This window comes from Hyla sarda, chromosome 10, assembly GCF_029499605.1.
Source record: "Hyla sarda isolate aHylSar1 chromosome 10, aHylSar1.hap1, whole genome shotgun sequence".
Classification (NCBI taxonomy): domain Eukaryota; kingdom Metazoa; phylum Chordata; class Amphibia; order Anura; family Hylidae; genus Hyla; species Hyla sarda.
The window spans coordinates 123,526,431-123,543,866 of NC_079198.1; the positions used below are offsets into that span (position 1 = coordinate 123,526,431).

The window sequence follows — 17,436 nt, forward strand, 5'->3', positions numbered from 1 at the left end:
ACACAAAGTTTATCCTGCATTAGATGTGAATCTGCTGAGTTGCTTAGATTTGGTGAAGGGCTAAACCAAAGAGTTAGTCTAAGGGGCCTCCTGGTGTTAAGCTTTGAACCCATGATCAGGAATCTGTACTTTTATGTGGCAGGGAACCCTAGTTGTTACCCTCAGAGTAGTCTCAGATAGCAACAACCTGATATATTAGGAGTAGACTAGACTGACTGGTCATATGCCTCAGAAAAGCTGCTGTAGTGCAAATTGTGCAAAGCAACTTACTGCTGACTATAATAGAAAGAAGTCCTATCACACCAACCAGTCAGCGGGCACATGAACCCTGTCCATCACCTAATGTGTCTATAATGGGCATATAAGAATCAAAACTGAAGCAGTTGAACGAGGCACCTGGTCTGATGGATCACGTATTCCGTCATGGGGTTGGCAAGGTGTGCGTTTGTGTCACTTACTTGGGGAATAGATGGCACCAGGATGCACTATGGGAAGCAGACAAGCCGGCGGGGGCAGTGTGATGGGCAAAGTTCTGCCGGAAACCTTGGGTCCTATCATCATGTGGATGTTACTGAGACACATATCACTTACCTAACCATTGTACAGACCATGTCCCCCTTTCATGGCAGAGGGATCCCCTATGGCAGTGGCCTCTTTCAGCAGAATAATGCCGCAAGCCACAATACAGAAATGAGAAACATAAGAAAGAGGTTAAGAGATTGGCCTCCAGATTCTAAGATGGCATCAGATCGATTATCTATGGGATGTGCAGGAAAAAAGAAATCCGATCCATGGAGGCCGCACCTCACAACCTGACCACAGGACTTGGTGGAGATACCACAGATACCTCTGATACAAGGTGGAAAACACAATATTAGGCGTCTCTGTTCGCGGGTGTCCTGCCGCTGAGGACAACCGCGATCTCCCTGCTCCCTGGTTTAGAGCGTTGGGTGGAGCGCCGGAGGCTTGTGACGTCACGGCCGCGCCCTGCTCGTGACGTCACGACTACATCCCCTCAATGCAAGTCTATGGGAGGGGGTGTGACGGCCGTCACACCCCCTCCCATAGACTTGCATTGAGGGGGCGTGGCCGTGACGTCACGAGCCTCCGCATCGGCAGTCATCCGGCACGGAAAGATGTCTGGAGTTCCACAGCTGAGATCATGGGGGCCACCAGTGGCGGGACCCCCGCAATCAGACATGTTATTCCCTATCCTTTTGGCTAGGGGATAAGATGCCTAGGGGCGGAGTACCCCCTTAATGTTATGGTTGATCGGATTATAAATATAGATTTCCGTTGCACCAACAACGAACGCAAGAGATGGTCGGCTCTCAGGACCCCCAACACGGCTGTATACTCCAAGGAACAACAACGAATCAGCAAAGGTAGCCAGTGGTAGCGATGAATATAATTTTATTCGGATCCCATAAAATCGCATGCAAGCGGGATAACAGCCATCAAACAACTCACAACAGGTGTGGACGCGTTTCGGGTATGCACCCTTCGTCTTAGATTTCTGTTAGTAAAGTCCCGGCTACCAGTGGATTTATCCTACCGTGACCTTGCTGGACTGATTCCCGCTGAGCACAACCTCACCCCTTGACAGCGCAGTTGGGCCAGGTACTCGTCTTGTTCTTTTCTGCAGTTTTTCTTGGAGATGAAGCTTTTCTACATAATGTCCATTGTGTGATGTTAATTGATTCATTTGCATCACAATGGAAATACTAGAAAAGTGAAACATGTTTCAATGACATCTGGGAACTCATTATAACGTTAATTGTGAAATGAATTGTGGATGTAAAATTAAGCTCTACATAGGTATTTCATTTGGGCCTCTAATTGACTTAATGGAAACTTTGATGAGTTAACTAATACGGTGCCAGTGGAATATATCTGCCTCATTTGGTGGCGATGTATATTGTTTTGCCTTCATTAGCCGGGCTGCTTACTACCCATAAAACTCAATGTAGATTGCTGTTATGCTAATTGTCTTCTTTAGCACTAGCGCCACCATCAGTCAGAGGTGACAACAATGTATGGGCTCTGCTACTGTAGTCTCTTCTTAGTAGACTTGGTTCCTATATTTGTTTATGGCTTCCAAGGTCGACAATATTTCCCGTCCCATCCCTTCATATGAATTCATTTATAGATTTGCACTTTGGAAGAACTTGGGGGTAGAAAAGATGAGATACAGTGACCCAACCAGCAGAATAGTGAGTACAGCTCTGGAGTATAATACAGGATATAACTCAGGATCAGTACAGGATAAGTAATGTAATGTATGTACACAGTGATCTCACCAGCAGAACAGTAAGTACAGCTCTGGAGTATAATACAGGATATAACACAGGATCAGTACAGGATAAGTAATGTAATGTATGTACACAGTGACCTCACCAGCAGAATAGTGAGTACAGCTCTGGAGTATAATAAAGGATATAACTCAGGATCAGTACAGGATAAGTAATGTAATGTATGTACACAGTGACCCCACCAGCAGAATAGTGAGTACAGCTCTGGAGTATAATACAGGATATAACTCAGGATCAGTACAGGATAAGTAATGTAATGTATGTACACAGTGACCTCACCAGCAGAATAGTGAGTACAGCTCTGGGGTATAATACAGGATATAACTCAGGATCAGTACAGGATAAGTAATGTAATGTATGTACACAGTGACCCCACCAGCAGAATAGTGAGTACAGCTCTGGAGTATAATACAGGATATAACTCAGGATCAGTACAGGATAAGTAATGTAATGTATGTACACAGTGACCCCACCAGCAGAATAGTGAGTACAGCTCTGGAGTATAATACAGGACATAATTCAGGATCAGTACAGGATAAGTAATGTAATGTATGTACACAGTGCCCTCACCAACAGAATAGTGAGTACAGCTCTGGAGTATAATACAGGATATAACTCAGGATCAGTACAGGATAAGTAATGTAATGTATGTACACAGTGACCTCACCAGCAGAATAGTGAGTACAGCTCTGGAGTATAATACAGGATATAACTCAGGATCAGTACAGGATAAGTAATGTAATGTATGTACACAGTGACCTCACCAGCAGAATATTGAGTACAGCTCTGGGGTATAATACAGGATATAACTCAGGATCAGTACAGGATAAGTAATGTAATGTATGTACACAGTGACCCCACCAGCAGAATAGTGAGTACAGCTCTGGAGTATAATACAGGATATAACTCAGGATCAGTACAGGATAAGTAATGTAATGTATGTACACAGTGCCCTCACCAACAGAATAGTGAGTACAGCTCTGGAGTATAATACAGGATATAACTCAGGATCAGTACAGGATAAGTAATGTAATGTATGTACACAGTGACCCCACCAGCAGAATAGGGAGTTCAGCTCTTGAGTATAATACAGGATATAACTCAGGATCAGTACATGATAAGTAATGTAATGAATGTACACAGTGACCTCGCCAGCAGAATAGTAAGTTCAGCTCTTGAGTATAATACAAGATGAACCCAGTGTCTCCGCTGTTGATTTCTTTATCTACGCAGTATAATGGGGCGCACATGTAAAGACATTCTGTACATGCTGATTATCAGTATCTTTTCAGATGCAGTGACCTCTCTGTCAGCTCGGCAGCAGGCGCTCAGTGATCAGCTCGGCAGCAGGCGCTCAGTGATCAGCTCGGCAGCAGGCGTTCAGTGATCAGCTCGGCAGCAGGCGTTCAGTGATCAGCTCGGCAGCAGGCGTTCAGTGATCAGCTCGGCAGCAGGCGTTCAGTGATCAGCTCGGCAGCAGGCGTTCAGTGATCAGCTCGGCAGCAGGCGTTCAGTGATCAGCTCGGAAGCAGGCGTTCAGTGATCAGCTCGGCAGCAGGCGTTCAGTGATCAGCTGGGCAGTAGGCGTTCAGTGATCAGCTCGGAAGCAGGCGTTCAGTGATCAACTGGGCAGTAGGCGTTCAGTGATCAGCTCGGCAGCAGGCGCTCAGTGATCAGCTCGGCAGCAGGCGCTCAGTGATCAGCTCGGTGTTTTTGTCCTCAGTGACTAATAATGAAGCAATACTAACGACATGAACTTATATTTAGATTTTTCTCAAAGTATTGTGCAGCCATTGAGGGGAATGTTCGAGCTGAGGTCAATGTGTCCCGTTACTGGGTCGTTCCGTATCATGGTGCGAGGGTGAAGGTCGCCATCCTTTTGCTTTATCTTCCATTTAGTTAATAGTTTCTGGAATACAATTTCCTTCTGCGCTGGAACTAAAATTAGGGCTGACAATCCTTAGCGGTGAATTTTAGGTCACGTTTTGAGGTCAGATCGGTCCCCGTGCAGATTCCTTGGTGCTGTTTGCAGCGTCTATAGGTTAGTTACAGGTTAATTAGAAGAGTCTGGAAGCCTTTCCTAGGGGAAGCTGTAGGGTAGACATAGGGGACCTGCCCTATATACACAGCGTTTTATGGGAATCCAGCGCTGGGATTGTTAATGGAATTCGCTGGTCTGGGTTTGTATTCTTCTGTATATGTTTTATTTGACATTATAAATGCGGAGGTTTGTAATGTATATCCCTGTCAGGTATTGCTGGAGGGGCCACAGGGGCACAAGGGGCACAAGCAGCCTCATCACCTTGGCTGGAGTATTTAGCTACTGAACCAAGACAGCTAAATAAATCCTTGCCCTGGGTAGGGTTTCCACCTTTCTTGCAAAAAAAAAAAATACCGGCCATGCTAATTTGCATACTCAATTATATATGCGTAACATCACCAGATACACATACGTGGGGGAAATTTTGTCCTATTTTGACCCCTATAACTTTTTTGTTTCTCCTTATACCGGCCTGTATGAGGGCTAATTTTTTGTGCCCCGATCTGTAGTTTTTAACAGTACTGTTTTTGTTTTGATGTGACTTTTTGATCACTTTTTTTTTAAATTAAATTTGGGAGTTGCAGTAAGTTACTAACTACAACTCCCAGCATGCCCTGATACAGCCTGTGGGTCAGCAGCTGCCCCAAACAAAAACTACAACTCCCAGCATGTTGGACTATATTGTAGTATATAGTATAGGTCAGTGTTTCCCAACCAGGGGTGCCTCCAGCTGTTGCAAAACTACAACTCCCAGCATGTTGGACTATATAGTAGTATATAGTACAGGTCAATGTTTCCCAACCAGGGTGCCTCCAGCTGTTGCATAATTACAATTCCCAGCATGTTGGACTATATAGTTGTATATAGTATAGGTCAATGTTTCCCAACCAAGGGTGCCTCCTGCTGTTTCAAAACTACAACTCCCAGCATGTTGGACTATATAGTATAGGTCAGTGTTTCCCAAACAGGGGTGCCTCCTGCTGTTTCAAAACTACAACTCCCAGCATGTTGGACTATATAGTAGTATATAGTATAGGTCAGTGTTTCCCAACCAGGGGTGCCTCCAGCTGTTGCAAAACTAAAACTCCCAGCATGTTGGACTATATAGTAGTATATAGTATAGGTCAGTGTTTCCCAACCAGGAATGCCTCCAGCTGTTGCAAAACTACAACTCCCAGCATGTTGGACTATATAGTAGTACATAGTATAGGTCAGTGTTTACCAACCAGGGGTGCCTCCAGCTGTTGCAAAACTACAACTCCCAGCATGTTGGACTATATGTAGTAGTATATAGCATAGGTCAATGTTTCCCAACCAGGGGTGCTTCCAGCTGTTGCAAAACTACAACTCCCAGCATGCCCGGACAGCCGTTGGCTGTCCGGGCATGCTGGGGGTTGTAGATTAGCAACAGCTGGAGGCACTCTGGTTGGGAAACACTAGTATAGGTTGCATTGCCGGTATTTTTAATATAAAAATGTTGGACTATATAGTAGTACATAGTATAGGTCAGTGTTTACCAACCAGGGGTGCCTCCAGCTGTTGCAAAACTACAACTCCCAGCATGTTGGACTATATAGTAGTATATAGTATAGGTCAGTGTTTCCCAACCAGGAGTGCCTCCAGCTGTTTCAAAACTACAACTCCCAGCATGTTGGACTATATAGTAGTATATAGTATAGGTCAGTGTTTCCCAACCAGGGGTGCCTCCAGCTGTTGCAAAACTAAAACTCCCAGCATGTTGGACTATATAGTAGTATATAGTATAGGTCAGTGTTTCCCAACTAGGAATGCCTCCAGCTGTTGCAAAACTACAACTCCCAGCATGTTGGACTATATGTAGTAGTATAGGTCAGTGTTTACCAACCAGGGGTGCCTCCAGCTGTTGCAAAACTACAACTCCCAGCATGTTGGACTATATGTAGTAGTATATAGCATAGGTCAATGTTTCCCAACCAGGGGTGCTTCCAGCTGTTGCAAAACTACAACTCCCAGCATGCCCGGACAGCCGTTGGCTGTCCGGGCATGCTGGGGGTTGTAGATTAGCAACAGCTGGAGGCACTCTGGTTGGGAAACACTAGTATAGGTTGCATTGCCGGTATTTTTAATATAAAAATGTTGGACTATATAGTAGTACATAGTATAGGTCAGTGTTTACCAACCAGGGGTGCCTCCAGCTGTTGCAAAACTACAACTCCCAGCATGTTGGACTATATAGTAGTATATAGTATAGGTCAGTGTTTCCCAACCAGGAGTGCCTCCAGCTGTTTCAAAACTACAACTCCCAGCATGTTGGACTATATAGTAGTATATAGTATAGGTCAGTGTTTCCCAACCAGGGGTGCCTCCAGCTGTTGCAAAACTACAACTCCCAGCATGCCCAGACAGCCGTTGGCTGTCCGAGCATGCTGGGAGTTCTAGTTTAGCAACTGCTGGAGGCACTCTGGTTGGGAAACACTAGTATAGGTTGCATTGCCGGTATTTTTAATATAAAAATACTGGCAGGGTTGCCAAAATACCGGCTGTGCTGGTAAAATACTAACCAGCAGGTGCAACCCTAGCCCCGGGTGAAGGAAATACTGTATACAACTCTTTCTTGTATTCGTCTTTACATTTCCATATACTGAGCTCTACACGCTTCATTCCATGGTTCATTTAGTTTCCTTTATTTTTAAAGTGCAAACTTATTCTGCAGCTTCGCAAGGAAATATGTGGTGAGCACTGGGGATGATGAGAAATTCTGTGCTGGGTGTAGTAGTCCCTGATGCATGTGTCATGTGACTAAGTAGAACTAACCTGATGTTATTTGTCATCCACATCAGCTTTTATTTTTTTAAATAAAGCCGTTCACGTATCCAATGTGCAGAAATGAGATTTGTGATGCCAGGATTTCATAAAACGACTTATAAATTTTACTTAACCCCTTCCACAGATGTACAGTTACTTGAATACAAATTCAGAAAACACAGTTTAGGAGTCAGTAGAATTTAGATTTGGTCACTGTCCCTTCAAATAATGCTTAGCTGAATTTTAGGAAGCTGAAAGTGCTCTGGCAAGTTTATGTGAAAATGTCTTCCGCAGATGTATGTGCAGGAATTTAAAGGGGTACTCCGCTGCTACACGTTATCCCCTATCCAAAGTATAGGGGATAACTTGTCTGATCGCTGGGGTTCGGTCTGCCACTGATAAGGATGACCATTATGATTTTGATTACTGATCAGAATAGCTATATTAAAAATAGATATATATACTAATATGCTGCAGAAAAACATTATTTTCCTTATGAGACATATCAGCTTGCTATTTGCTTGTAACTAAGATGAAGACCTTGGGACGAGGCCAAAAGACGCAAGATAAAGAAGTTGGAGGTTAGAGACAAAACATCTAAAGAAATATAGACTGTGAAGAAGAACAGATACATCCGGAATTTTCTGGTAGAATGGGGAAATGGCAACATAAGTGACCTATGGTTAAGAATCAAATAACCAATCAAAATATAACATGATGATTTTGATGTGATAACGAACCTTCCCTTTTTGTCAACTGTAAAAAAAAACAATGTACTTCCATATAATAAAGAGAACTCCTTGGGATAGCTCCTTAGCCAATGTGAGCTAAACTTCTGCTGAGAAGGAGATTATACCAACTTTTTGTCTGGTGTTTATTTCTATGTGTCGACACTCAGCAGTGTACAACGGCAGTCACTCACATTTTAAGGCCTAACCAGCAGCCAACCTTAACACTACGACACCCCAGTCATCCGGTGCACGGAGCAAACTCCGTGCAGTGCCGGATGACGGGCAAACACAGCTGCCTTGCACCATCCATTCCTGTCTATGGGAGGAGGTGTGACGGCTGTGTACTAGCCCTCACGCCCCCTCCCATAGACATGAATGGAGGGGGCGTGGCATAACATCTCAATCACGGATGCCCCAGGCTCCCGTGACCATAACGCCTAACGCCGCAGCGCCGGCCTGGAGATCTCGGGGGACCCCCCTACAATCAGACATGTTATCCTTCATCCTTTGGATAGGGGATAACATGTATATGTAAAGGGGCGAAGTACCAGTATAGTATAGTATCCAGGGTTCTCTAGTTCCGAAGTCCAAATTATTAACCCAAAAGTCAAAATGGTTAACCGTTGTCTAAGGTGAAATAGAAAGGACTCCATTGTACTCATTCTTTTGGTGACTATATGTGAAATTACACTCATAAAGGCGCACCCAGGGAAGTCCTCCTGGCACTCACCTGACCATAGGCCCGAAATAGATCAGCGAAATGCAGAAAGGTACTTGTGCGACTTATCCTTCCTTGGAGACTGAGACAATGCATACTGTATCCTCACAGCAAGGTCTAGAATGCAGCTAGGAACAACGACTGCAGGTACATATGGCCTGTATGAATGTAGGCCCAGTAATGACCCTGGCCCACAAATAATGAGAACAGATTTTTACCAGGAAAAGAGAGTTGGAATAGGGACTCTGGAGGGGAGATTTATCAAAACCTGTGCAGAGGAAAAGTTGCCCAGTTGCCCATAGCAACCAATCAGATCGCTGCTTTCATTTTGCAGAGGCCTTGTCAAAAATATAAGAAGGAATCTGATTGGTTGCTATGGGCAACTGGGCAACTTTTCCTCTGCACAGGTTTTGATAAATGTCACCCAACAGTGATTAATATCATAGAATATATATTACTGGACTGTACACATGGTGGGAGATTTATCAAAACCTGTGCTGAGGATAACCAGTTGCCCATAGCAACCAATCAGATCGCTTCTTTCATTTTGCAGAGGCCTTGTTAAAAATGAAAGTAGCGATCTGATTGGTTGCTATGGGCAACTCAGCAACTTTTCCTCTGGACAGGTTTTGATAAATCGTCCCCATAGTGTATATAAGCGCAGTGTTTTCCAAACAGTGTGTCTCCAGCTGTTGCAAAACTACAACTCCCAGCATGCCCGGACAGCCTTCGGCTGTCCGGGCATGCTGGGAGTTTTAGTTTTGCAACAGCTGGAGACACGCTGGGAGAGATTTATCAAAACCTGTCCAGAGGAAAAGTTGCTGAGTTGCCCATAGCAACCAATCAGATCGCTTTTTTCATTTTGCAGAGGCCTTGTTAAAAATGAAAGAAGCGATCTGATTGGTTGCTATGGGCAACCCAGCAACTTTTCTTCTGGACGGGTTTTGATCATTTCCCCCCCCCCCCCCCCCCCCCCATGATGTATAAATATTTGTAGACCATTACGTATAGGTTGGAGTTCTTCTCTAAGATATATATATTTTTTATTGGATGTTCATACCAACAGGGCGCGCGGCTTTGGTTTATTAATGGGAGGAGTTAACGGCACAAGGCAACATGTACCTCCTGGGATGTGGCTCCGGCGCTGGTCTTATATACTGCACAGTCTCCTTAATATTTTATCGGAGCTGTGAACTCTATTTTTAATCTTATTTCTTACGGCACGTGTCCATTAAGCATACTGTCTAATGGTTACAATCCTGGAAGCAGCATGTAGGCGGGGGGGGGGGGGGAGGGGACGCGGCAGATGTACTTTCTTATGCATCTAGGGTATAAATGGGCTAAAAAGCTTCTGCAAATGGACATCTCATCCGAATGTATAAATGATTCCAATGATGGAATAAACTATAAGAATCCGGGCGTACATTGGTGTAATTGCAGGTTGGTGATAGGAGTCGTATGAGGAGAGAGACCTGATGCTTCCCTTAGTTTTATTAGTTCTGTGTGGTTTAAAGGGGTACTCCAGTGGAAAACTATTTTATTTATTTATTTAAACTGGTTTTAGAAAGTTAAACAGATTTGTAAATTACTTCTATTTAAAAATCTTAATCCTTCCAGTACTTCCGTACAGTACATGCTGCACCAATGTCCGATACAATGCAAAAAAAAACAACTTCATAAAAAAGTGTTTTTTTTTTGTTATTTCAGAATAGTAGTCTCCAAACTGCGATCCTAAAGCTGTTTCAAAACTACAACTCCCTGCATGCCCGGACAGCCAACGGTTGTCCGGGTATGCTGGGATTTGTAGTTTTGCAACAGCTGGAGGGCCACAGTTTGGAGACGACTTTGCGAGGAAGTTTAAAGGGGTACTCCGGTGGAAAACAATTTTCTTAAAATCAACTGGTGTCAGAAAGTAAAATAGATTTGTAAATCACTTCTATTTAAAAATCTTTATACTTCCAGTACTTATCAGCTGCTGTATACTACAGAGGAAGTTCTTTTCTTTTTGAATTTCTTTTCAGTCTGTCCACAGTGCTCTCTGCTGACATCTCTGTCCATGTCAGGGACTGTCCAGAGCAGGAGAGGTTTGCTATGGGGGATTTGCTCCTACTCTGGACAGTTCCTAAAATGGACAGAGATGTCAGCAGAGAGCACTGTGGTCAGACTGAAAAGAAATTCAAAAAGAAAAAGAACTTCCTCTGTACTATACAGCAGCTGATAAGTACTGTAAGGATTAAGATTTTTAAATAGAAGTAATTTACAAATCTGTTTTAACTTTCTGGCACCAGCTGATTTTAAGAAAATTGCTTTCCACCGGAGTACCCGTACCCTTTAAACCTCCAAAAAAAGTGGTCTCCAAACTGAAGCCCTCAAGCTGTTGCAAAACTACAACTCCCAGCATACCCGGACAGCCGTTGGCTGTCCGGGCATGCAGGGAGTTGTAGTTTTGCAACAGCTTGAGGATCGCAGTTTGGAGACCATTATCCTGAAATAACTTAATAAAAAAGTGTTTTATTTATTTTTTTATTTTTTTTGCATTGTATAGGACATTGGTGCAACATGTGTGCATAACTACAACTCTCATCATGTCACGACAGCCTTAATGAAAGCAGTGGTCGGTCTCAAATCTGTGGCTTCCCGGTTGTTGCAAAACCACAACTTCCAGCATGCCCGGACGTCTTGATTGGCCAAAAATATTAGTGCCTGATCCTGATCCCTATTTACTCGCTGCAGGTTTTGTTGCAGGAATTTGGGTGATTGTCAGTTTTGAGGTTGTTTTGGCACCGTGCACACGCAGGAATTTCTTGAGCAAAATGAGGTGTACCATGTGAAGTCAGTCTAAGGATACGTTCACACTCCGGGAAACTCTGCGTGGCAAATTGCGCTCAGGATTCCGGATGCATGAACCTTAAAGGGGTACTCCGGTGGAAAACTGTTTTTTTTTTTTTTTTTTTTTACATCAACTGGTTCTAGAAAGTTAAACAGGTTCGTAAATTACTTCTATAAAAAAAAAAAAAATCTTAATCCTTCCAGTACTTATTATCTGCTGAATACTACAGAGGAAATTATTTTCTTTTTGGAACACAATGCTCTCTGCTGACATCACTGTCCATTTTAGGAACTGTCCAGAGCAGTGTTTGCTATGGGGATGTCCCAATTTATGTTTGCTATGGGGATTTTCTCCTACTCTGGACAGTTCTTAAAATGGACAGAGTTATCAGCAGAGAGCTCGTAATGTCAGCAGAGAGCTCTGTGTTCCAAAAAGAAAATAATTTCCTCTGTAGTATTCAGCAGCTAATAAGTACTGGAAGGATTAAGATTTTTTAATAGAAGTAATTTACGAATCTATTTAACTTTCTGGCACCGGTTGATTTAAAAAAAAGAAGAAAAAAAAGGTTTTCCACCAGGGTACCCCTTTAACATTGATCTTCCGCTGACCCAGTCACACTGCATAAATTGATCCAGCGATAGAATGAACATGCTGAATCTTTCAGTAAAATTACGCACGGACCGCAATGCCGACGGTGGTGACGGCGCAGGTCCGCGTGCTTCTAGCGATTAAGGATTTAGGGCAGGTCTCTCAAATAAGACCTTTGATTCCATAGTGTGAACATACCCCTAAGAAATAAGCAACATGAAAGCAGAGGTACCAGTCAGGGCTGTAGAGTGCCAACTGCTCAGAGTCCACAAAGTTCACTCAAGGATTGTCGCTTTTGCTATAGGAACGCCAGAGATACATGACTACAGCACTCATGGATCTCCACCTCTGATATAGAGAATGCATGATACGTATGCCGACCCTGTACCCCTCTACAGCAGGAAGAGTCGAAGCCCCATTCAGGAAACCGGGGGGGGGGGGGGGGGGGGTCCCAGAGGGCAAAACCCCATGATTAGACATGTATACTCTATTCTATGTACTCCTTTAAAGGGGTTCTCCAGTGGAAATTTTTATTTATTTTTTAAATCAACTGGTGCCAGAAAGTTAAACAGATTTGTAAATTACTTCTATTAAAAAATGTTCATCCTTCCGGTACTTATTAGTGGCTGTATAAGACAGAGGAAATTATTTTCTTTTTTTTATTTCATTTCTGTCGCGACCACAGTGTCCATTTTAGGAACTGTCCAGAGCAGCATATGTTTGCTATGGGGATTTTCTCCTGCTCTGGACAATTCCTGATATGGACAGAGGTGTCAGCAGAGAACACTGTGGTCGGACAGAAAAGAAATCCAAAAAGAAATACAGCCGTTAATAAGTACTGGAAGGATTAAGATTTTTTAATAGAAGTCATTTACAAATCTGTTTAACTTTCTGGCACGAGTCAATAAAAAAAATTAAATAAAATAAAAAAAAATGTTTTCCACCGGAGTACCCCTTTAAATAGGAGAGAGCTCCGGAATCTTTGATGCTGCATTTATACTGGAGCGGATGGGGCTGCTGGGGGCTTCCTTCCAAAGTTACCCTTTTTTTTTTTTTTTTTTTTTTGCTTCAAACAAAAATATAAGCGAATGCCAATGCAGAATGGATGGATGAGATGCGGCTCTGGGTGTACTCCTTATGGTTGTTGTTGCCTCTAGATGCGGTGCAGTCATTAAAGTTTATGCATGTATAATTACTATGTGTTAGGCTGGGTTCACACTACGTTTTTCAATTACGGTTCCCGCATACGTTTTCTATCAAAAATTGTATGGGAAAAAAACGGATGGAACAGTATGGGAAGCCGTAAACCGTATGGGTTTCTAAACAGTATACTGTTTTTAAAAGTCCATACAGTTCCGTCCATTTTTGTAGAAAAAAACCCATAAGTTTTTGAAAATTTTGTCCATTTTTAATGGGAGGGGTCTTGGGTGGGGACTTTAGAATTCAAATGCGCATGTGCAAAGTAAAAACGTAAGTTTTTCCCGTATGGAACCGTATACATGTGCATTTCCCATTGACGTCCATGTTAAAAAAAACGTATGCGGTTGCAGTACGGTTTTCAAACCGGAGTCAAAACCGTGGCAACCGTATACGTTTTTTTTTTTTTTTTAACATGGACGTCAATGGGAAACGCACATGTATACGGTTGCATACGGGAAAAACGTATACGTTTTTACTTTGCACATGCGCATTTGAATCCTAAAGACCCCTCCCATTAAAAATGGACAAAATTTTCAAAAACCTATGGGTTTTTTTCTACAAAAATGGACGGAACTGTATGCACTTTTAAAAACAGTATACTGTTTAGAAACCCATACGGTTTACTGTTTCCCATACTGTTCCATCCTTTTTTTTTCCCATACGGTTTTTGATAGAAAACGTATGCGGGAACCGTAGTTGAAAAACGTAGTGTGAACCCAGTCTTACCTGGAGTTTTCATTGTCATAACCTTTCTTATACCTGTATACTGTATAAGTATTGTGTGAGCTAGGGTTTCCCAAACAGGGTGTCTCCAGCTGTTGTAAAACTACAACTCCCAGCAAGCATGGGAGTTGTAGTTTTGCAACAGCTGGAGGCACTCTGGTTGGGAAACACTGGCGTGAGCAATAAATTACAAGCAGGGAGAGAAATCTCTCACTATGTTGCAGTCTAGTAAAGCTGCAAGAAGGAGGGGACCTGTAAGCCTGGGCAGGGTGCTACCTAAAGGTTCATAGGCCCTGGTACAAAAGTTTTGATTTGGCCCTACTGCCCCAGTTACCAATCACCTTAGTCCACTGTTCCCACTAAGCCGAGCAATACAGAACAGCATCACATAAATCAGTGTTTTCCAACCAGGGTGCCTCCAGGTGTTGCAAAACTACAACTCCCAGCATGCCTGGACAGCCAAAGGCTGTCCAGGCATTCTGGGAGTTGTAGTTTTGCAACACCTGGAGGCACCCTGGTTGGAAAACACGGACATAAATAATAATGCACACACCCTCATGATCAGCTATAAAGCAGGCAGGTATAGAAGGACACAGAGCATTCAGGTCTAGGTTACTGTCTGTATAACTGTCTGTGTAAGACCGTACAGTTCTCTATATGATCATAGAGATGAGTGCAGGGAGGGGATAGAGGACTGTGCAGCTGTAAGTGTAAGACCGTACAGTTCTCTATATGATCATAGAGATAAGTGCAGGGAGGGGATAGAGAGGACTGTGCAGCTGTAAGTGTAAGACCGTACAGTTCTCTATATGATCATAGAGATGAGTGCAGGGAGGGGATAGAGAGGACTGTGCAGCTGTAAGACCATACAGTTCTCTATATGACCATAGAGATGAGTGCAGGGAGGGGATAGAGAGGACTGTGCAGCTGTAATTGTAAGGGTGCATTCCCACATGGCGTATTTTACTGCGTATTTGGTGCTGCGTATTTTCCTACCCATTGACATCAACAGGGAAAATAAAATACGCAGCAGCAAATACGCAGCAAATACGCTGTGTGGGAACGTACCCTAAGAGTTCTTTCAATGATCATAGAGATCAATGCAGGGAGGGGATAGAGAGGACTGTGCAGTTGTAACTGTATGGCCACAGAGTTCTTTCAATGATCATAGAGATGAGTGCAGGGAGGGGATAGAGAGGACTGTGCAGCTGTAACTGAATGGCCACAGAGTTCTTTCAATGATCATAGAGATCAATGCAGGGAGGGGTTAGAGAGGACTGTGCAGATGTAACTATATTAACACAGTTTTGTCTATGATCATAGAGATGAGAGCAGGGAGGGGATAGAGAGCACTTTGCAGCTGTAACTTTATGGCCACAAAGTACTCTCATCATTGTAGGTGTAAGTGAAGCATTTTTCTACACCTTTTTTTTGTGTGCTGGTAGTTTTTAGGAGCGCCCAATTTATTAAATGGTCGCAGGGCATTTGAAAAATTTTGTGCAGGTCACATTTTCTGAAATTTCACTCTTCACATTCACCAAACAGCTAAGCTAAGTCTGGGCTGGTGTAGTTTAGAGACTTTTCGGTGGCTTTGCTCCTTTTCACAAAAAGGCGCAGTTCATAAAACCCGTCCATGTCATGCGGATTGCCAAAATCTGGGGATTACAACTCAAAATCTGCAGAAATGTATAAACCAAAAGGCGCCAAAAAAGTACACCAAAATAGCGCAAAATATAGATGGAAAAAAAAGGGTAAACACAATGATAAATTCCAGCCTATGATCACAGTGAAGAGTGCAGGGAGGGGATAGAGGGGACTGTGCAGCTGTAATTATGGACACACAGTTCTCTTCATGATCATAGTGAAGAGTGCAGGGAGGGGATAGAGGGGACTGTGCAGCTGTAATTATGGACACACAGTTCTCTCTATGATCATAGAGATGAGTGCTGGGAGGGGATAGAGGGGACTGTGCAGCTGTAATTATGGACACACAGTTCTCTTTATGATCATAGAGATGAGTGCTGGGAGGGGATAGAGAGGACTGTGCAGCTGTAACTATAGGGCCTCACAGTTCTCTCTATGATCATAGAGAGGAGTGCTGGGAGGGGAAAGAGAGGACTGTGCAGCTGTAACTATGGACACACAGTTCTCTTTATGATCATAGAGATGAGTGCTGGGAGGGGATAGAGGGGACTGTTCAGCAGTAACTATGGACACACAGTTCTCTTTATGATCATAGAGATGAGTGCACGGAGGGGAAAGAGAGGACTGTGCAGCTGTAACTATGGACACATAGTTCTCTTTATGATCATAGAGATGAGTGCTGGGAGGGGATAGAGAGGACTGTGCAGCGGTAACTATGGACACACAGTTCTCTTTATGATCATAGAGATGAGTGCAGGGAGGGGAAAGAGAGGACTGTGCAGCTGTAACTATGGACACACAGTTCTCTTTATGATCATAGAGATGAGTGCTGGGAGGGGATAGAGAGGACTGTGCAGCTGTAACTATAGGGCCTCACAGTTTTCTCTATGATCATAGAGATGAGTGCTGGGAGGGGATAGAGAGGACTGTGCAGCTGTAACTATAGGGCCTCACAGTTTTCTCTATGATCATAGAGATGAGTGCAGGGAGGGGAAAGAGAGGACTGTGCAGCTGTAACTATGGACACACAGTTCTCTTTATGATCATAGAGATGAGTGCTGGGAGGGGATAGAGAGGACTGTGCAGCTGTAACTATAGGGCCTCACAGTTTTCTCTATGATCATAGAGATGAGTGCTGGGAGGGGATAGAGAGGACTGTGCAGCTGTAACTATAGGGCCTCACAGTTTTCTCTATGATCATAGAGATGAGTGCAGGGAGGGGAAAGAGAGGACTGTGCAGCTGTAACTATGGACACACAGTTCTCTTTATGATCATAGAGATGAGTGCTGGGAGGGGAAAGAGAGGACTGTGCAGCTGTAACTATGGACACACAGTTCTCTTTATGATCATAGAGATGAGTGCTGGGAGGGGATAGAGAGGACTGTGCAGCTGTAACTATAGGGCCTCACAGTTTTCTCTATGATCATAGAGATGACTGCAGGTGGGAGATAGAGAGGACTGTGCAGCTGTAACTTTATGGCCACACAGAACTCCCCTCCTTCTTAGGGACCGTCTGACAGAGCTCCCTTTACAGGAACACCACAGCAGTGTGAACAAGCCCTAAGTGGATAGATTACTGAACCACCAGAAATCACGGTTGTGCATTTGTTTGGATTCCAAGTGAAGCTGTCATCTATGGCGGCCATTTGTAAGGATATCTCAGGCACCTCCATGGCTGTGCAGCCGGTGTTGTAAAAGGATGATAATAATTCTGGCATCAGCCCCCGGTGCGGCGCACAGGCCGCGGTCCCTCCCCGAGCGGAGACATTTGCCTGCGGGGGCTAATAATGACTGAACACTTTAGTAAATTGTGAAGCGGCTTCCTGAGGTTACTTTGTTATGACCTGTGGGATCATTCGTACAT

General features: G+C 43.7%; 2 protein-coding genes across 5 annotated transcripts in view; one reads left to right on the top strand and one right to left on the bottom strand.

The window, feature by feature from the left end:
- Nucleotides 1-17,436, top strand: part of B3GAT1 (beta-1,3-glucuronyltransferase 1) — a 69,199-nt gene that overhangs the window by 32,494 nt on the left and 19,269 nt on the right. The gene's annotated exons all lie outside the window — the stretch shown is intronic.
- The window catches only part of GLB1L2 (galactosidase beta 1 like 2), a 95,368-nt gene that overhangs the window by 6,235 nt on the left and 71,697 nt on the right, over nucleotides 1-17,436 (bottom strand). The window lies entirely within an intron of this gene.